General features: G+C 45.6%; 1 long non-coding RNA gene across 1 annotated transcript; it reads left to right on the top strand.

Moving 5' to 3' along the window:
- Positions 1 to 2,505: 2,505 nt before the first annotated feature.
- On the top strand, positions 2,506 to 16,059 carry LOC113601936 (uncharacterized). The gene is made up of 4 exons (XR_003423287.2): positions 2,506 to 3,426; positions 5,059 to 8,138; positions 12,663 to 12,726; positions 14,079 to 16,059. It is a non-coding gene; the product is annotated as an uncharacterized LOC113601936 (long non-coding RNA).
- The last annotated feature ends 6,126 nt before the right edge of the window (positions 16,060 to 22,185 follow it).

Genomic DNA, 22,185 nt, shown 5'->3' with positions numbered 1-22,185 from the left:
CTGAGAGAGAACCTTCTCTCATTTCCCCCCTCCTCCCTTGTTCCTTCGTGCGCCCCTCCTCCCTGCTGCCCAGGGCTACCCACGCCCCTGGCTTTCAGTGCACCACATAAAGGGTAGAAAAATGATCTGGACTAAGAGGAGCTGTGGACTTGGGGGTTGGGTCTAGTCTATGCTACTTTCCAGGTCTGGGCTTCCAGAAGATTGCAGCTTCTGTTTACTCCCATTTGGGAGTACCAATAAAGGATCCTACCCGCCTCGGATTCATTACTGAGCCCACGTGAGACAGCGGAGGCTGTCTGGAAGGCACTTAGCTTGTTATTGTCATCTCCACCATCCCCGGGGACACTCTGAGGTGTCAGTGGCTGTTCATTAGTGGCCATGTCCCACGACTATTTCCACAAGCACTTTGGAGAGCCCCTGTTGGCTAGCGTTGTGCCTGGGGCAGGGTGGGGAGGGGACCCACAGAGGCCGGAGGCCAGAACGTCCGCCCTCTAGAAGGTTCCTGAACTTGTCTGGGTACAAACAGAGGCACACAGTGGATGTGAAGGCAATGCCAGCTTGGATGAGTTTGGGAATCCAACTGCCTGAAATGGGATTTCACTGCTATTGTTGCTTTCAAATGGGATGCATGTTGCAGATTGAACTTCCGTGTGAGTGAAAACCCTTCCTGAGGCCCTTGGAAACATCTTCCAACTTCCACTGTGTGGACTTGAGTCAACGAAACTACCCTTTACAGGCAAAGGTTCCCAAGAAGACTTAGTATTAGAAGGTGGTTGGAGAAAGGAAACTCACTCAGAAACCACACGGGCGACAGAGTGACCTTTTACAAAATAAGATTTTACAAAAATTTGAGACCACACACGCCTACCGTCTCTTACTCTGCTAGCAGGTAGTTAAGTACTGCAGGACTCTTAATCCAGGGTTTGTGTCAATTCTGTGCCCAGGTGTCCCAGGGCATGGCAGCGAACTCACAAGAGTGCCACAGAATATTTTTAAAATGTTCGAAGTGAACACAGGGACATTTGCCAGGTGCCGTGCTAGCAAGTAGTTTGGACCTAAGTACCTATTAATGGGGCCATCAGGTGTATCTTTTAGCCTGGGGGTACTGCAAAGCATCACTGAGACACCAAGGGCACCTTGAACCAGGAATGTTTGGCAGCCCTTTATGGGTTCGGGTGGCATCATCATGGACACCACCTGATGGACAGAGGGCAGTATGCCGGCCCACAGACATCTCTTCTGCGTATCCCCTGCTCAGGTTTGTCATTGGCCAGCAACTCTGAACGTGCCATTGCTGATTTGTGTCTGTCAAATGGTTGCATGTTCGGGACAAGCTTGATCATGATTCGTAGCACCCACCGATAGTTGGGCCCTACAGGCAGCTGGGATCCCTCTGCCTTTTGGGCTGAGAAACAGCCAGTTAGCACAGTGGCTGTGTCAAATGGACACAACAGAGGTTGGCAGAGTTTGCCTTTAAGCCATCTGATAACAGAGCCCGCTCCTCCTCCTCCCAGAGCTCGTCACATTTCTCCTTGCTGCAGGTGCCAGCTGGGATCTCTGCTCACTACTTCCTCCCTCCCATCAGCCTTCTCCCGCAGGCCCTCAAGGGGCCTGTCCCCGCTTAGCACCCTTCCCGGGACTGTGCATTCTGCCTTTCTGGGGCTGCTCTTGACTGTTGCCTTCAACTGCCGTTGGAATCTTCTCTCGCTAAAATTCTCAGCAGTTGGTGTCCCGGTTCTGCAGCCAAGTGGGCTGGACTATCATGCCTCAAGGACGCGGTCCAGACCTTCATGTGGGGACCCAGCAGCGAGCATGCTGGAAATGCCCAGTGAACTTGTGATAAATGATTCAATTATGAACTTAATTCCCAGCATGGGTTCTGGGCCAGTCAGGGCTGCATATGACACCCTCTTGTCACTGCCTGATGATGGTTTTCCAGGGGCTCTCTCTGCCTTAGCTGAAGAAAAACTTGATGTAGTGGCCTTGCCAGGCCCAGCAGATGAGGTTTTTGGGGCCTGGGAGACTTTGGCCCCCTCATATGGCCCCTCTCCTGTCCTCCCTGGGCTCTTGTGTGTGTCTTTCCCAGCAGGCACCTGGCCAAGTGCATCCAGCTCAGCGATGGGGCAGGGCTGTATGGGGATTTGTGTGCTGAATTTAATAACCTTTCTCCCTTCTCAGGGCGACAGAGGAAACCAGTATCCCCAAGGTGGAGGTGTCCCCTTCCCCTGGGAGCCCTGCCTCCTCACAGGCTGCCATGCTCTGTTGTCCCTGTGACTCACCAAGTGTGTGCAGAGACTGGAGGGTGGGCAGGGGCTGGAGAAGAGGCTGGTCTTGCTTCTGACACTCGAACTCCTCAGAATTGCCACCCGCCCTGTGTGTCAGCACTGAGAGGGCATTTTAGAGATGGACAGAGGCCTGGCCTTCATTTTTTGAGTACCTTGAATATTTGAAAAAAGAAAAATGCCAGAATTGGTACAAAAAATTGTAGATGTTTAATAAAAAAAAAATGCTGCTAAACACTTATAAAAATACAATGGCTAGGAGGACCCTCATTTGGAAAGAATGATTCCATAGATCCATAGACCATAGATTCACAGTCTATGATTTGAGGTCGTTTGTGAATGAGATTCAGAACGCGTGGCTCTCCTGGTCCTCTGCTCCCCTTCACCTCCGTGTTAGATATGGGTGCCTTAGGCGGGGCGGGGTGGGGGGTCTCCTGCTGGAGGGCTCAGGGCCCCACTCTTCTACGGGACAAAAGCCTTCAGGTCAACCTTGTGCCCCTGGGGAGAGGAGTGGTGCCCTCAGGGTGGCCTGGCCTGGGCAGGGAGGGTCTCCTTGTTGGGCTGGGGTGAACAGCAGGTGGAGGGACACAACCTGAGTCATCCGTGGGACACGATGCCCCCTTCTCCTGATGTCCTCTTCCTCCAGCCAGGGGCTCATCACTGGGGTATCTGGGTTACCTTGGTTACAACATGGGAAAAGGAAGTTTTGCGAATGGCTTCTCCTTGGGTGCTTTCAGACTTAAGAAATAGCTCCACCATTTGTGGCCAGCTTTCTGCTGGTTTCCTTCTGTGATGATAGCAGCCACCAGTTCGCCTCATGACATGCCTACATCAGCCAAGCATTGTGTTAAGAGCTGAAAATACAGCGGTTATTCACGCTGGCTGTCCTGGGGGCAGGGGAGCTGACCGTTGATTTGGGAGAAAGGCACAAGTGTGTGAGTCACCTCCATGTAATGAAGTGAGTACTCTTCTTGGATTATGACAGAATCATAGAGGAGAGCCGCCCACCCAGGGTGGGGCATTCCTGAGAAGGTTCTGGAACAGAGAGGGAGGCTGAGCTGAATCCTGATGAAGAAAGGACTTAGCCAGGCTGGAGTGGGTTGTGAGAAGATCCAAGGGACGGGGGCACCCAGCTTGGGTCGAGGTATAGAGGTGTGACAGAGCAAGGGTTGAGAAAATGGGGGCCTGAGTATCCAGGAAACAAGTAGGGGTGGATGTGAAGTGGGAATGAGGGGGCAGGGGTCTTATCTCTCACACTGGTGAGGAGCAAGAGAGCGAGGGGGTCCGGTGGGTGTTTTGGATGAAACTCTTTAGCTGCAGTATAAAGAGACAGATCTCAGTGGGGGAAGGGGGGGTAGGGCTTGACTGGAGGAGGTAGATGATTGTATGTGTAGGGGTGGCCCTGGGGAGAAGCCATCAAACTAAGAAAGGAACAGAGTTGGGTGACAAGGTGTCTTGTGGCCTCAGGGGCAATGGAAGGGAATGTAGCTGGGCCAGGCTGATGTTGGGCATCAGCACTCAAGACCCTTCCATAATAGGAGTGAGGCAGCTGGGAGGGTGAGAGGAGCAGTGGAGAGGAGAAATCCATGGGGACAGATGTGTAAGGGACAGGGGTAGGAGCCAGACAGGGGCAGGGGCTGGGAATGGGGGAGAGGAGAGCTTGCTGGAGAATCCAGAGGGCACGATTGGGTGGGCTGTCCCTCGTGTACCCACTTGGGCATTCTGTTCCACCAGCAAGTGCAGGAACTCTGGGGTCACTGACCTGAGGGTTCAGGGTTGATATCTCCCTCCAGTGCCTGCCTAACACTGTGCCTGACACACAGTAGGTAATAAATTAATGTTAAGTCCACTGAACACAAATACAGCATGGAGGCCAGTGAGAGGAGGGCTGGAAACATCCAGTGGATTTAGCAATGGAGGCGGGGCATTTCTGGAGAGTATTTCTGGGGGACAGGTGGAAGCGGAAACCAGATTTCTGGGGAGTAAGGGAGGAGGTGGAGGAGGCAATTTTTGTGGGTGGAGTTGGGTGAGGCAAGGGGTGAGGAAATAGAAGACAGGGAGTCTGTCTATTCTTTCTAGAAGCTTGGCCAGGACAGGAAGGAGAGAAAGGGCAAGACTCATGGTTGAAGCACTTTTCAAACATTAACAGTAACTTTCATTGCTTCCCCCATCCCTACAAAGATTGCGCGTTCCTTATAGAAAAGCTGGGAAATGCATATAAGGAGGCAAAAAAATCAAAATGAAAATCACCCGTTAATCCCATCCATTGGCAATATATGCTGTTAAACCTTGCAGTCCTTGCCTTCCAGACTTTGTTGCTGTAGTTTTTTTTTTTTTTTTTTTGTTTTTAGTAGAAATGGGTGTCGTGCAGCACATTTCTTATTTTGCGACATACCTTTTTCACTATCTCTTGTATAACTTCCTCTGTCCGAGCTACTATTCCTCCAAAACATCCTTTAAAATTTTATCTATCTACCTAAATGGTCCAAATGGATCAAACCTCAACACTTACAAAAGAGGATTGATTCAGTGAGAAGTTGCCTTTAATTGCCTGCCCCTGAGCTACCGAGTTGGCCTTGGAGGCAACTGGTATTTCCTTCTTTCGTCCAATATGGTGATTAGATACTATTCCAATGCATGTGTCTTTCAAAACTTATTTAAACAACTTCTCATCTTAGATATTTAGACGTGACTTAGTTTTATTTTGCTATTATACATCAGGCTATGGTAAGTCTTCTTCTAGCTAAATCGTTGTGCACATACCTTGTCTTCCTAGACTACATTTCCAACAGTGGGAGTTCAGGGTCAGAAGGTAGAATGACAACTACAGAAAACTTTCAATACCAGGTTTTCCCTCCAAGGAAATCAACGTCCATTGGCGTTCCCCTCCGCAGAGCATGAGAGTCTTTCTATCCCCACCTGCCCCTCCACCCGTGTTATTAAAACTCACTTCCTCCACCTGTGCCAACTCAGTGTTTTTTTTTTTTTTTTTTTTTTAAGGTGCACGTGAGAGCCTCTAACCGTCACTGTGAGTTGCATTTTGGGAGAAACAAATGGCACCATGGGGGACGATAGGGGAGCAGGTGTTGCAAAGGCAGTTCTGAGCCCGGAAAGGGCTGACCTGGCGGGAGGGCAGAGAAGATTGAGCTGAGGAGTGAGCTGGCTGGCTTGTCAGTGAGCACCAAGCCCGGGGACAAGGCCCTTCTTCATTTCTAGAACCCCCGCCCTGGCCATGAGGAGCTGGAGGGCCTCCAGAGACCTGGAAGAATTTGTGGGTGAGGTCCAGGGACAACTGGTATATGGTCTGGGCTGGTTTTTGTTCTTCTTTCAAGAGGCAATCCTGTGGGTTCTTTGCTGACAGCATCCGGGGCGGGGTTCCAGGAACAGCACGGAGCGGGGTGCATGCTCTTGGGTGAGCAGAGTCCGCCTCTCCCTTGACTTTGCCTTGGGGTGACTGCATGTGGCCTTGTGCTCCCAGATGCAAGGCTGCATGATTCCCGATTGGGGAAGAGAGGCAAAGGGCTGTTAGAGACACGCACCCAGCTGGAGCGAGCGCGGAGAAAATCTGCCTCACCCTCATTCATACATTCCCGGGCTTGCAAGGTCGGCACTGGGTGTCGGATGGGCTGTGTTTCCTTTTGCATTCACCCTTCCTTAGGGACCCTCTGGAAAGTCCCTGCTTCTCCCATGCTGCCCCCAAGGGGAGCTGCTTCTCTCTGGTTGTTTTGCATACAGCAGACACCAGGCCTTTCTCCAGACTATTTAGTGTGTGTGTGTGTGTGTGTGTGTGTGTGTGTGTGTGTGTGTGTTTCCCCAAAAGAGAAAGAAAGAAAGAAAATCGTTTGGTTTACAGTCTGTAGTTACTTGTCTCTGGGTTAGGATCGCTGGAGGTTGCCCCCGCCTCGCGTCCAGCTTGACTTCCAAGTTTCTGAGGCCACATTTAGCCCCTACTCCCCGCCCCTGAGCTCCTTCAAGGACTGTCAACTCCCTTGAAATTGACACCCCAGAGAGTTGGAATGGGAATCCTCACTCCCTGTAAATTTGGAGTTGTATTTTGTTGCTGCAGCTTGCTCATTTCCTGGTTATTCTCATGGATAATTCCTGGATTATCCATGAATTGGATATATATGTATAGATATATCTTCTTCTTCCCCCCCAAGGCCCTGTTTTTGTGTGTGTCAGGCATCATTTCCAGAGAGCCCACACTCCACCTAGATTCTGTATTGGTCTCTGCATGCGGGGTTTAGGGCCGCTGTTACCCAATTACCACAAACCAGGTGACTTAAAACAACAGAAATGTATTGTCTCACAGTTCTGTGAGTCAGAAGCCAGAAGCAGAGTTGGCTCCTTCTGGAGGCTCTGAGGGAGAATCTGTTCTATGTCCCTCTCCTCGCTTCTGGTCATTGCTGGCAACCCGTGGCTTTCCTTGTCTTGTAGATATGTCACTCCAGCCTCTGCCTCTGTCTTCATATGGTGTTTTCCTCTCTGTATGTGTCTTTGTGTGTCCTCTCCTTATAAGGACAAAAGTCACTGGGTTTTAGGGCCCACCCCAATCCAGTAGGATCTCACCTTAACTAATTACATTTGCAAAGACCCTATTTCCAAATAAGGTCACATTCTGAGGTTCTGGGTAGACATGGATTTTCAAAGGTCACCAGTAAACCCACCACAGTCTCTCCACCTTCCGACCCTTCCTTCCACCGATCCGTCCCATGCACCTTGCCAGAGCCATTTTTCTCAAACCTCCTTAGCAGGAGCAACCAACTCTTATGCCAAAAATCTCCACTGACTTCCCGCTGCCAACAGAATAAAGTCCTATCTCTTTAGCTCAGCTTCAGAAGACTCACCATAGTGTTGCTCCAGTGATCTTTTTCACATTCCTTTTCTCCACTCTCCTTCACACATTCTCCAGCTGCATCTGGAAGGTCTTCTGTGGCGTGGCACATGCTGTAAAGGGCTCTTGTCTTCTGCTAGGGCCTCTGTCCCTTGCCTAGATGCTCTCCTTTTCAAGCATCCATGTCATGTCATAGCCTTTTTTCTCTGATGAGAACATCCCTGGCCAGTCGAGATCAAGGGCTCAGCGCTGACCACAGACCAACTTAGATGCCACCCCCTTCCTTCCCCCATCCTCAGTGATGACCGATGCTACTCTCTGCCAAGTGGAATTTTTATCCAAAGATAAGCCTGTGTCTAATACGTCTTTGGGTCTTTGGATTGGAAAATGATGCATTGAATCTTGTGACTTCTTGGCAAATGACTGTGGGTGCCGCTGCTGTGAGCACATGAGGGGAATGATTTGAATCTGAAGCAACCAGGATGCTCATGGGTCAGTGCATGAACTCCATGCCTATAGCCCCACTAGGTCTGAAGCAGATGAAGATCCCCTGTGTGGAGATGAAATGAGGGGAAGGAGAGAATGGCTGCTGTATTGAGAGTCAAGGGCAGTGGTCTTTCAAAGGAAGATGTAGGAGAAGTAGATCCCTAAGGTTGGGTACTGAGGGGCACTGGGCTCAGTGGGAAGGGTTGTAGTGATATCCAGCAGGCCCCCTCCCCATCCTCCCTGATGGACGGTTGGTGAGCAAGATGGCAGGTGGGGCAGGGCTAGGGAGGGAGGTAAAATGGAGACCTAGGGTACAATGAACAGAATGGGTTCCAACACCTTTCACTTCCAGCTTTCACAGATGCCCTGAACACTTGAAAGCAACAAGGAAGTTTTCATTCCAAAGAGTGATGCTGGCGTCTTTTTCTAGCCCCTCCCAAGTGGCACTGATTGACCATTGACAACTGGCTCTTCAAACTCTCTTCCAAAGCATTGCATCTCTGTGGAGACACATGAGGAATGTAGTTCATCTGCAAGTAGGTTTCCTCTAAACTGTCTTGCCTCCCTGTGTTCTGTCTTTTTCCTCTGCTCATACCTCAGTCGCATCAAAGCCCCATAGGCATTGTCCCTGGGGATCAAGAAGCAGTCCACCCCAAAAGGAATAGCAGAGACATAAAGAATTGGAGTGAGAGAGAGAGTTCTGGGCAGATGCTCAAGGTGTGGGTGGCAGGTTGAGCCCACTGATTTGTGACATTCTGTATTTCAGGTACTGGGACATTTCTAACATCAAAATCTTTGAAGCCACCAGGGCTCTTTCTTGCTGGGTCTTGGCAATACTCCTTCATGTCATAGGTTTAGAAACTCAGGCTAAAGAAAGTACCCAGGGAAAAGTGCTTGCCCCTGGAAATGTTTATGATAGCTCTGCTCCTTCCTCTATTGACTCATAACTCCGCGTGCATGGTCTCACCTGGCTGGGTTCAGAAAATAGTTATCTTATTATAAAAACAGTAAACCCTTGACTCCATTAAATAATTATAGCTTCTTAGACATCCCATCTAAAAGGTTTCCCATTTTTCTTCCTGACAAATTGCCAATTTGTGCATTTCGAAGCAGATGGATCTAGTCAAATTTCCTTTGTCAGTAAGTATTCTGTGCAACAAATCTGTTTCCAGGTCCTAAAGGTGACTTTGCTCAGGTTCAAGCCAACAACCTCCACCCCCCAACCAAACAAAAAGGAATGACCCCAGTTTGAGTTAGTCGTATCCATATACATGAAGAATATCAATGAGTTTGAAATGTTTTAAGAATCAGGAAGGGCAGGGGAGAGGAGACAAGAGGAAAAGGATGAATTGCTTATGATTCTGCTCTTAAGGAGTGATTTTATGTCACTGCTCCCTGCTACTGGAAGTTGCCATCCACCTCTGACCAAAGTACAAAGAACATTTGACACAACATAAAACATGAAAAGAACTTTCAGTGGCTTAGTGTCCTGGCTGTGACTCAAATGTGCATGCCCAGGCAGGCTCCACAGTGGATGTCCAGCTCCATTGCTCTACTCTAGGAGGCTGAAGCAGATGTGGTCCATTAATATCACTGTCTTGCCAATAGCAGTTTCCATTGATGGAAGCTGGACTGATCCAACTGTAGTCTTACTTCTGAAACATCCAAGGATTCTAGGTAGCTGCTTCTGTGTTTCTTTTTCCAACTAGACAGTGAATTCCTTGAGGGAAAGGATAATGTCCATTTGGTTTGCATCTGTAGACATCAGCTCAGTAATCGGCACATAAAGGCACTCTGATAAAAAAAATTATTTTTTAATGAAATGGTTTAAAAACAGCAAGATCCTCTGTAAAAGTAGGACATTATACTCCTCTAGTTTTCTTCAGAGCATATAAATATTTGGTAGGAGGTTGCTCCAGGACTGGGATTCTGATTCCTAGTGGTGCCGGGATCTGGGGCTCCGGGACTTAGAGACAGAAGAGATGGAACTCTGGTTCCGTCAAGGACAAAGCTGATGGGAAACTGTGGCATGGGTGTTAGGAAGGAGGGTGAATTAGTTTCCTATAGCTGCTGTAACAAATTACACCAAAAGATGAGTGGGTTAAAACAACACCAACTTATTAGCTTAACCATTCTGGAAGTCAGAAGTTCAAAATGAGTCCCCCGGGCTAAAATCAAGGTGTTGACAAGGCTGTGTTCCCTGGGGAGGCTCTAGGGGAGAATAGTTTTCTTGCATTTTCCCATTTCTAGAGGCCATCTGCATCCTTTGGCTCATGGCCTCTGCCTCCGTCTTCAAAACCAGCATCTTCAAATCTCTCCCTGACTCTTACCCTGACCCTCTTGCTTCCCTCTTTGACTTATAAGGACCCTTGAGATTACATGGGGCTCAACTGGTTCCCCATCTCAAGGTTACCTGATTAGCAGCCTAAATTCCATCTGCAACTTTAATTCCCCCTTTCCATGTATTTAATCTGCATTTAAATTTAATCTAAATTCCATCTGCAACTTTAATTCCCCCTTTCCCGACCGTCTGCACCCAGAGCCCTAAGCAAGACTCAGCAGGAGGCCCCTGGCCTCCTCTTCCTCCAGTTCTTTCTTCTACACCTGTGCCTCATTGCTTTCCCACCCTGTCCAGGGGAGGGTGCCAGGGTGTGTGTGTGTGTGGGGTCACAGTACACCTGACCCATTTCCAGACTGGATGGAGAGTGGCCATTTCATGGGGCCAGAGAATGGATTGATAAGAGCCCTGTCATTTTGGCAGAAGTGTGAGCTCTTAGAAGTACAGCTTCTGGAGGGAGGGGAGGATAGGTGATAGGTATTGAAGAGGGCATCTTTTGGGATGAGCACTGGGTGTTGTATGGAAACCAATTTGACAATAAATTTCATGTATCAAAAACAAAAGAAGTACAGTTTCTGGAGCCACTTGCGTGGCTCAATGACTTAAGTGTCGGACTTCAGCTCAGGTCATGATCTCACAGCTCCTGAGTTCAAGCTCCGCATGGGACTCACTGCTGTCAGCTCAGAGCCCACTTCAGGTCCTCTGTATCCCCTCTCCCTCGCCCCTCCCTCTCCTCTTTCTCATAAACAAATAAACATTAAGGAAAAAAAGACTGGGTGTCTGCATGGCTCAGTTGGTTAAGTGTCCGACTTTTGATTTCAGCTCAGGTCCTGATCTCATGGTTTGTGTGTTTGAACCCTGCGTTGGGCTTCTGTGCTGACAGCATGGAGCCTGCTTGTGATTCTGTCTCTCCTCTCTGTCCCTCTCTCTCTCTCTCTCTCAAAAATAAATAAAATGTTTTTTAAAAAAAAGAAAAAGAGAAAAAAAAGAAAAAAAAAGAAGTACATCTGCCAGTTGCCTAACTTGGACACTGAACTCAAGGGACTTGGGGCCTCAAGAATCTGAAAACCTGTATTGTCCTTACTAAGAAGTCCATAAAAGGGGGAACTAGTGGGTGATCCCGAACTGGCTGGTTCACAACTGACACTGATATTGCTGCTGGGGCCGCTGCTGTGGGTTTCTCAGCCTGGAGACCCTGTTGGACCATGGCCCATTCTTGGCAAAAGAAGGTTCCGGCTGCCGAGTGTCCTTTGAGTAGATGCTGGTGATTCTGGCCCCAGAGCTCAAGTTTAAGGCAGTAGGTGGTCCAGGAGGCACAAGAGCAGGTCCCCAGTCAAGGCCGGGGCCAGAGGAGAAGACACAGGAGGACTTACTGCATGAGACATTTACTAGGAAAGAGCAAACCACCATCTGGGGGAGCAGAGGACCAGGGGATGGGACAGGTCTTATTCCTAAAGTTCCCTCCTTTCATGTCACTCCGTTCTGTGCGGCTGGCCAGCCCCTTTACCTTCACCACAGCCAACAAAAGCCTCTGGCCAAGGACACGAGGGCCCAGGACCTTGCTTGGAATTCCTCAGAACCCTGGGATGCAGCCAGTCTGGTGGGGGGAAGATGGGGTGGGATGGATGGGATGAAGGATGGATGGGACCACTGAGGAAGGCAGGCCAGGCCTCTAGAGGCGGTTGACATGGCTCCATGAAGCACAAGGGGACCATGGCCCCCTCAGCGTAGGGCTATAGAGTTCCCCATCTGTCCCCTGGCAGCTGACAGGTGGAGACAAGAACCCTGACCCGAGAGGTGAGTGAAAAGAGAAGCAAGGTATCTTCACCCAGGGGAGAGCCCATGTCCTGTGGCTGAGTGCCTGGCGAGGTTGGGATCACCATGAGCAAGTTCTACTTTGATTGAGAGCCTCTAACCCAGGATTCTGGACCAAAAACTCAGCATCCTCTGAAGGAGACACAGCTGAGGATCCAAAAGGGCAGAGAGAGCTTGCGAGGAAACGGGTGCAGGTGAAACTGGGGAGAACAGGTGGAAATAGGTCAGGGATGTGGCTGAGGCTGAGGTTGGTGGTTCCAGTGATGGTGGAGGTCGAGGAAGATGACGCGTCGGGGATCAGGATGTGCTTCTGAGACACAGTATCGAGGAAGAATGAGGTGGGGGTATCGATCAGCCTGAGGGATATTCCTTCTGCAGATGGGCAGTGTTGATGGAGCCCTGCCTTTTCAGTGGTGCTGAAAACTGGGCAGCCCCAGGGAGGAGAGAGGCCTTATATACTTTGTCTGCGCCTACAGCTGCAGACAAGAAGGCAGGGCACCCGCCTTTTCCCAGAAGAGTCAGTTGAGAAGGATATAGCCGCCGCCCCTAGGGAGGCCCCTGCTTCCTTCCCGTCAGGGCCCTCCAAAGGCTTCACAACCCAGGCCCCCAGAAGTGAGTCCCCCTAATGTGTAGTGGAAAATGAATCCTAAAGGAAGGCCAGACTGCCACCTGACGAGCACCCTAGACTGGATGTCACTTGAAGCCTCCTGGGGCTCCGGTGCCCTGTGAATCTCTTCCTCTTGGTACCTGGGCAACAGCTATCTAGTGCCTTGATGGGCCCCGGGCTCTCCTGCCAGCAGTGCCTGAGATGGGAAGGCTGAGAGCTAAGATTCTCCTTTAGGAACTCAGTGTTCAGTTCAAAAATGTGCCATGACCCATGGTGGCCCTTTTTCTCTTGGGGCTCCAGGGAGCTTCTGAGCTGGACAGACTGGAATAAGAGAACCCAGCAGAAATGGAGGGAGAAGCAAGAGGTAAGATCTCTGGCTGAAACGAGGCTGTGGGGGGGGGGGGCAGCCTCTAAGACACTCTTCCTGGTGGGTAAGAGCTGAAGTACTCCAGAAAGCCCACCCAAGGAAGTCCCTGACCCCTGGGCACGGGACGGCCCCTTTGGGACTGATGAGTTCATCAGGATTCGGCCAAGTTTGTGTTTCTCAGAGGGACCATGGCCAACCTCTGGTGCATAACTGTCTATGAGTGGAGACTGGATCTTGAGCAGAGAAAAAGTACTGTGGGCTCTGGAGCAAGGAGAACCCCCAAAGATATGGGATGGAGTCTGGCATTTCTGGGAGCTGGAGCAGGCCTGGGTGGGAAATGCCAGTGGGTGGCATGGTGTTACGAAGTTACTTCTTCCCAGAACTTATGAGACATTGAATTCATTTCTAGAATTTCTGTCCTAAAACCATGAGTTAAATGTTCTGTGTTTTTTTGTTTTTGTCTTTTTGTTTTGTTTTGTTTTGTTTTGTTTCTAACCCAGTTAAGCACAGGAGTTTGATAATGGCCATGAGGTAATGTGTTTGGAAATCTGGTCTGCGAAGACCAACATCATTATATTTTAAAGCGCTGACGTGTATCTAAATGGCTATATTTTCAGATGAGCTTGAGTATGATTTGTCAAGATCTATAATGTCACCATGAGAACTGTAACCACATCAAACCTATGGATCACTTGGGAAGTGAAGCCATTGTTGTTGGATCTAGCGTTTTCAATTCAGAGCAGCTTGCGTAGAAAGGCAGAAGGTAGTGGTTAAGAACACAACCTCTGAGCCTCGTTGCCTGGGTTGGGGTCTCTACTTTGCCTCTCTGGCCTTGGGCAAGAGCCTTAAGATTTCTGTCCCTCAGGTTCCTCATCTGTAAAATGGGGATTAATCCCAGGGTTATTGTGAAGATCAGGTAAGTTAATAGATGTAAAATATATAGAACAGTGCTTGGCATGTACTAAGGACTCAAACGTTAGCTACTATTATTATTTCTAATTTTATTTTATTTCAGTTCTTTAAAAACTGCATTCCATTTTTGTGGATTCTGCAATGCTTTATTTTATTTTATTTTATTTTATTTTATTTTATTTTATTTTATTTTATTAAGGAAAAGTTACTCCTTCCTTTTTTTATGACCTGACAGCATGCCCAGGAAACAAGGTGGTTTGTTTTGGGGCTGAGGATTCTGGAAAGATATTAGGAACAATACACGGGAATGTAGTTTTTCAGTATCCCTAATCTACGCTCAGCCTTAAGCCCTGTGCCCTTTACAATGGTGTGAGCTTGGTAAATCGTCAATAAATAATTTCAATACATTCACCAAAATCATTTTTGGTTGTTTCTAGGTCCAGAGTCTGGGAAAATGTCATTGGAAAGTAGCTAGCATGGAAATGTGAGTTTCCCTCCCTCTACTATTCTGATATTCTCAGGAGCTGGGAAGCTGGCATAAAAAATAGTCAAAGTTTTAAAGCTGCAATGGACTATATTCTGTTTCTTTCAAAATTCTTTTCACATCCTCCCTGGCAGAGAGGCCTGCCTGCTTTCCTATCAACACTGAAGAATGTATAGCAGCATCTATATATACAGCCTGAGGTGTGCTCCCAGAGCCTGATGGTTGGAGCTGCCTCCCTGGCTCTTTCTTCCAATTGATGGAATGGTGTCTGTAAAAATGTTTTGAAAATATGAAAAGTGGCAAATTGGCCTTCATGACAAATAGAACTTAATGTAACATATTTTACATGTTAAATCTCCACGAACAAAAGCGATCTCTAATGTTTTCTTTCTCAGGGCAAATTTCTTGGCATTTACACACCTTCAGTGTTTTACTGTGATCCTGGCTGGTGGCGGGGGGAGTTATCATAATAAATAAAACAGCTTTCACCTGTATGGAGCTTATGATTTATCTGATAGCAACCCATTGTGTCTCACCCCCGAGAGAGGTGGGGTGCAGGTGATGGGGAAGAGGTCCTCATGTTGCAGCCCCCAGATGGAACCTGTTTGACTCCCTCCCCTAATCCCCCAACTCCCTGCTCCTCCAAACCCTGGGCTGTTAAGTGCTCCTTTGAAGGAGAGGGAGTCAGAGGTATAAGAAATACCAGCTTCTGAGACTTTGATGGCTGAGCCCAGTATGGTCTGGGGTGTCTCTCCCTGAGTTAATGGCATGGGGACTCCCCAACAGCAGTTGACCCAACTGATCCACTCCACTGTGGGAAAAGTAGGCTCTGCTTCTCCAGTGTCCCAAATGGGGTGTGGGGTGGCAGTGGGCACAGGGGACAACTGTTGAGGCAACTTCGACCCTTCGACACCCAGGGTTGCATTGGACAGAAGCTGAAAGGAGGAGAATAGAAATGCACAGTGTTTGTGTTTTGCACTCCCCCCCACCTTGAAACAGTGAAATTGGGAGGGGGAGCAAGAAGGGACAGGGGACAGGCTTGTTTATTTTAATTTAATTTTTTTAAGTTTATTTTGAGAGAGAGAGAGAGAGAACAATAGGGAGAGGGGCAGAGGGAGAGGGAGAGAGAGAGAATCCCAAGCAGGCTCCTCACTTTCAGCCCAAAGCCTGACTCGAGGCTTGATTTTATGAACCGTGAGATCACAACCTGAGCCAATATCAAGAGTTAGATGCGTAACCAACTGAGCCACCCAGGTGCCCCCAGGCTTGTTCATTTTAAGGAGAGTAGAGTGGAATCAGAAAAGATAGTCTCATCCAGATGGTAGTAAATACGGTACTGTTTTTGAGTGCCTATTGTCTTCCTGGGACTGGCTACCTGGTACTCATCCTGGGTGTGGATTTCTCAAGTTGCCAACCATGGCACACGTGAAATACTTCCTACAACTTGATTTCTACCCAGAGTTGTCATTTCATCTGGCAGTAGAAATTTAATGATTAATTCGCCATAGTTCAGCCACTCTGGGTTTTCTGAGCATGCTTGGAATGTAACAGCTTAATTCTTTCAAAGCTCATCCATCACCCTTATGCCTCCCTCCCCTGGGATTTTCACCCAAGATCTGAGAGCCTTAATGGTCACTGGGGGTGGGGTGGTGGGGTAATGACCAAGGGGAGGGGAGTGGTGGTCTTGGGAGCCATTCCCTGTGGAGTACCTGTGGGCCTTCTCCCTGACACTTCTGGCTGTGACCCTCTTGGTCTGTCTGCCATCCCAAGCCAGCTCTAAAATGAATGCACTCGTGGTGGGGGCAGTTTCTGGTGCCTTGAGCTTTTTCTTATTCTTCAGTGCTCCTTTAAAAGTAATGTTATTTTTTTTTTTAATAACTAGAAGTTTGTACTTCTTAACCCTATTTTGCCCATCCCTCCCACCCCGGCAACCAGCAGTTTGTATTTAAGAGTCTATTGGTACTTTGTTTGTTTTTTATTTCATTTATTTATTTTTAAGTTTTTTAAGTTTATTTTTGAGAGAGAGAGAGAGAGAGAGCAAGCTGGGGAGGAACAGAGAGAGAGAGAGAGAGAGACAGAGAGACAGAGAGAGAGAGAGAGAGAGAGAGAGAGAGAGAGAATCTCAAGCAGGCTCCATGCTAACAGCCCAGAGCCCCATGCAGGGCTTGAAACTACGAACCGTGAGATCATGACCTGAAATGAAATCAGGTGTCAAAGGCTTAACCGACTGAGCCACTCAGGCTCCCTTTCCATATATAAGTGAAATCATATGGTATTTGTTTTTCTCTGACTTATTTCATTTAGCATAATACCCTCTAGCTTCATCCATGTTATTGCAAATGGCAAGATCTCATTCTTTTTTATGGCTGAGTAATATTCCATTGTATATACACCACATCTTTATCCATTCATCTGTTGGTAAACACTTGGGGTGTTTTCATCTCTTGCTATTGTAAGTAACACTGGAATAAACATAGGGATGCACCTATCTTTTTGAATTCATGTTTTCATTTCTTTAAATAAAATTTTTTTAATGTTTATTTTTGAGAGAGAGAGTGAGACAGAGTGCAAGTGGGGGATGGCAGAGAGGAGACACAGAATCTGAAGCAGGCTCCAAGCTCTGAGCTGTCAGCATAGAGCCCGATGTGGGGCTTGAACTCACAAACCATGAGATCATGACTTGAGCCAAAGTTGGATGCTTAACCAACTGAGCCACCCAGGTGCCCCTCATTTCCTTTAGATATATCCCCAAAATGGAATTGGTGGATCATATGGTAGTTTTATTTTTAATTTTTTGAAGAACCTCCATACTGTTTTCCATAATGGCTGTACCAATTTACATTCCCACAAACAGTGCATGAGCATTCCTTTTTCTTCACATCCTCATTGACACTTGTTATTTCTTGTATTTTCAATTGTAGCCATTCTGACAGGTGTGAGGTGATATTTCACTGCAGTTTTGATTTGCATTTCCCTGATGATGAGTGATGTTGAGCATCTTTTCATGTGTCTGTTGGCCATCTATATGTCTTCTTTGGAAAAATGTCTACTCATGTCCTCTGCCAATTTTTTAATCAAATTGTTTGTTGGTTTTGGTGTTGAATTTTAGAAATTCTTTATATATTGTGGATATTAACTCCTTATCAGCTGTATTGTTTGCAAATAGTTTCTCCATTCACTAGTTGTTTTTGTTTGTTTGTTTTGTTGATGGTTTCCTTGGCTGTGCAAAAGCATTTTATTTTGGTGTATAAAAGTAAATTTAATGATTAAACTAAAAATCAATCCTCTGTAGACTTCACTAGGAATTTTAAAAACATGCCTCTAAGGATTCAGAAGTCCCACAATTTCTCTGTGCGCACCCTCTGGTTAGACCTGCCTTTCCTTAAGTAACTGTGTTCAAGTTAATAAACGATTTTCTACCCATTCTGTTGTGTTATGACTTAGTTACTAAGTTATTGTATTATTTCCCACTCTTCAAATGCATTGCTGGTGATATTATTAGTTTAGTAGGTTTCTATGGGCTGTACTTGGACACCTACCATCAACCAATTTCATTATTTCTTTGGGAAAATGTATTTTGAGTTTCTCACCCAAAGTGTAGACATCTTTTTAGAACTCAAACCAGTTTTGGGGAAACTTCTTATGTACTATATTAAATTTTTGAAAAGTGTTTCTCTGGTGCACAAGTTGAGAAAGATGTCATATTTTTATTATTTTGTCCTACGAGTTTAGCTTCTTCAACTATTCAAAATGGCAGGCAGGAAGTTGATACCATAGGATGGATTGTAAGAAAACAGGTTAAGAGACATGGATGTCTTTTCTCCTCCTCAGCCCAGGAAAGAGATGCTGGCATTGGGTTTCTTTATTTATCTCCTTTTCCTAAGTTTTTTCTTTAGCAGTGATGATTTGTATTGTGCGTTTTAGGAAGACCAAAGGGCTTAGGCGAAACTGAGCCCCTTAACGGTGAGTAAACGAAGTCCACTTTCAGCAAGTGAGCAAGTCAAGCTGCAGGCCTTTATGCCTCTAAGGCCCCTGGGGGGATTACTGCTGATGGCTGAGGGGTCTGGGATGGCAAGAAGGTCTCAAAGAAGGCTTGATGAAATCAGTGGAGCAACCCAATGACAGTGGGTATTTCCTTCCAAGGTGGGGAAAGAAGATGGTGTCACATTGTAAGACCAGTGCCCAACTGGTTGGGGTTTGGCCACATATTTGGAGGATTTCAGCTAGTGTGGAATTTCACTGTTTTCTCCCAACATTCCCAGATATACTGGATATACTTGATGGGTCTAAGTCACTAAGTTCTTCCTCCCTCCCCCTCATCCCGAGTTGGGGGTAGTAGACACTCTCAATGTATTGCCTGTGTGCCCTGGCATACCTTTGACTGGTTCTGTGCATCCTTCCCTTCTCTCTGGCTTTTGTGTGCTAGGAGTTTACATTCCCCTACCCAGCCCAGAGTCTGACTTGACCCCCCACATTTTTTCCCACACAAACCAAGGATTTAATAGAAATACAACCAGTATAGGAAAACAAACTACATAAACCCAAACCAGAATGCCAAGTGGTCAAAGCAAAGCAGAATTTCTGACCCTTTGACTTAGCCAGCACCCAAATAAAAACCAAAAAAGATGATGAAGTTAAGAGTACTTAATAGAGATCTTTGTCGGGAGCATTGGGAGCTGTTCTGTCTCCAAATGAGGAGACAAGGTCATGCTGTCTTAGTTACTATTGCTGTGCCCAAAATTTAGTGGCATAGAATAACAAGTTATTTATTTTGCTCATTAAGTCTGCAATTTGGGTGGGGCACAATGGGGACAACTTGTCCATTTGTCAGCTCTGATGACTCTACTGGGAGGAAGTTTCACTTCCAAGATGATTTATTCACATAGCTGGCAAGTTGGTGGTGGCTTTCAGTTCTTCTCATGGATCTCTCCATGGAGCAGAGCATGCTTCCTCACAGCGTGGCATCTAGGTTCCAAAGCAAGTGCTCCAAGAGTCAAGAAGTGGAAACTGACATTTTCTTAAGATCTGAGCCTGGAAACCAGCACAGCATCACTTCTGCTGCATTTTATTGGTCAAACAGAGAGTCCAGATTCAGGTGGAGGGGTCAGTATTAACACATTTTGCTGCCATGTTTTCAGACTTCAACAAGCATCTTCCACCAAGTTGTGATGGCTGACAACCTGAGAGTCATCTTTGTCCCTCCATTTCCCTCACCCCTTATGTTTAATGTACCACTAAGACCTGTTTTTTGCTTCTTTTTAAAAAAGTTTATTTATTTATTTGGAGAGAGCACAAGTTGGGGAGGAACACAGAGAAAGGGAGAAAGAGAATCCCAAGCAGGCTCTATGCTGTCAGCAGAGAGCCTGATGTGGGGCTCAAACTCACAAACTGTGAGATCATGACCTGAACCCAAATCAAGAGTCAGACGCTCAACTGACCAAGTCACCCAGGTGCCCTGAGATTTTTTTTTTTAGTTCTTTATTATGTTAAAATATACATACTATAAAAAGTATACAATCCAGTGGCATTTGCTACATTTGCGATTTTTAATTGTAAGTCATTGCTGATTTCCCTCCCCTCTGCCCCCATCCCCTGGTAATGACTCATCTGCCCTCTTCTAAGGATTTGCCTATTCTGGATATTTCATATGAATGAGTTGTACAATATATGGCCTTTGTATCTGGCTTTTCCCACATAGTGTAATGTTTTTAAGGTTCATCCATGTTGTAATATGTATCAGTATTTCATTTCTTTTTATGGCCAAGTGATAGTCCATTGTATGAATACACCACATTTTGTTTATACACTTACCAGTTGATGGACATTTGAGTTGTTTCCATCTTTTGGCTATTGTAAATAATGCTGCTATAAATATTTGTATATAAGTTTTTGTCTGAACATGTGATTTTAATTCCTTTGGGTATAAGTCTAGGAGTGGAATTACTGGGTCGTATGGTGATTCTATGTTTAACTTATTGAGGAACCTTCATACCGTTTTCCATATTGGCTTCCCCATTTCAAATTACTACAAGCAGTATTTGAAGCTTCCAATTTCTCCACATCCTCACCAACACTTGTTATTTTCTATAGTTTGCATTTTCCTAATGACTAATGATGTTGAGCATATTTTCATGCATTTGTTGGTCATTTGTATATCTTCTTAGAAGAAATGTCTATTCAAGTCCTTTGGCCATTTTTTAAATTGGGTTGCCTTTTTGTCATTGGCCTGTAATTGTTTGTTACATATTCTGAACAGTAGATATTTACCAGATCTATGATTAAAAATATTTTTCTCCCAGTCTATGTGTTGTCTTTTTACTCTGTTTGTAGTGTTCTTTGGTACGTTAAAGTTTTTAATTTTGATAAAGCCTGATTGATTTTTTCTTTTGTTGCTGCTTTAGCTGTCATATCTAGAGTCAGTTGCCAAATTTAAGGTCATGAAGATTTATTACTATTTTCTTTTAAGAGTTTTGGCTCTTATATTTAGGTGTTTGGTCCTTTTTGAATTAATTTTTGTATATAGTGTGAATTAAACATCCAGCTTCATTCTTTCATATGTGGCTATCCAGTTGTCTAGCTAGCACCATTTGTAGAAAAAATCATTTGCCCATAGATGTATGGCTTATATTCTGGGCTCTAAATTCTATTCCATTGATCTCTATGTCTACCACACTATTTTGACTATTCTTAGCATTGTACTAAATTTTGAAATTGGGATGTGTGTGTTCGCCAATTCTCTTCTTCTTTATCAAGGTTGTACTTGGGGTCCCTTGGAATTTCATATGGATTTTGGGATCAGTTTTTTCATTTCTATAAAAAGGGCCATTGAGATTTTAATAGAGATTGCATTGAATTTGTAGATTGCTTCAGGGAGTATTGCCATGTTAACCATATTCTTTTAATCCATGAACATAGAATGTATTTCCATTTATCCAGCTCTTTAATTTCTTTGAGCAATATTTTGTAGCATTTAGTGTACAATTCTTGTACCTTCTTGGTTAAATTTAGTCCTAAGTATTTTATCCTTTTAGATGCTATAAAAATGAAATGAAGAAAAAATGAAAAAAAACTTTCTTATTTTCCTTTTCATATTGTTCATTGTGAGTGTATAGAAATACAATAGATTTTTGTGTGTTGATCTTGTATATTGTAACTTTGTTGAATTCATTTATTAACTCCAATAGTTTCTTTGGTGTGGATTCTTTAGGATTTTCTCTGTATGAGATTATGTCATCTGCAAATAGAGTTTACTTCTTCATTTCCAGTTTGAGTGACTTTTGATTTTGTCTCTTGCCTTATTTGCCTGCCTAGAACTTACAGTACAGTATTAAATAGAAGTGGTGAAAGTGGGCATCCTTATCTTCTTATTTCTTAAAAATTTTTTTTAAATGTTTATTTATTTTTTAGAGAAAGAGAGAGACAGAGCATGAGCAGGGGAGGGGCAGAGAGAGAGGGAGACACAGAATCCGAAGCAGGCTCCAGGCTCCGAACTGTCAGCACAGAGCCCAATGTGGGGCTCAAACCTGTGAACCTCGAGATCATGACCTGAGCCAAAGTCGGATGCTCAACCGACTGAGCCACCCAGGTGCCCCCTTATCTTCTTATTTCTAATTTAGAGAAAATCTTTTCCGTTTTTCACCATTGAGTCTATTAGCTGTGGGTTTTTCATAAACACCTCTTATCATGTCGAGGAAGTGTCCTTTGTTCCTAGTTTGTTGAATGTTTTCATCATAAAAGGGCACTGAATTTTGTCAAAATTATTTTCTGTATTGGTTGATAATCATATTTTCCTTCATCATATTAATGTGGTGAATTATGTTGATTGATTTTTTTATGTTGAACTGTCCTTGCATTTCTGGGGTAAGCCCCACTTGGTCATTGTGGTTAACCATTGTAATGTGCTGCTAGATACAGTTTTCGAGTATTTTATTGAGGATTTTTGCATCTATATTCATAAGGGCTGTTTGTAGTTTTCTTCTGATGTCTTTGTCTAGCTTTGGCCTCATGGAATAAGTTAGGAAGTATTCCTTCTTCTTAAATTTTTGGGAAGGTTTTAAAAA

The sequence above is a fragment of the Acinonyx jubatus genome, chromosome B3, assembly GCF_027475565.1.
Source record: "Acinonyx jubatus isolate Ajub_Pintada_27869175 chromosome B3, VMU_Ajub_asm_v1.0, whole genome shotgun sequence".
NCBI classification, from domain to species: Eukaryota; Metazoa; Chordata; class Mammalia; order Carnivora; family Felidae; genus Acinonyx; species Acinonyx jubatus.
Note: the sequence above shows the minus strand (reverse complement) of the source record. Positions and strands in the feature narration are given on the sequence as shown.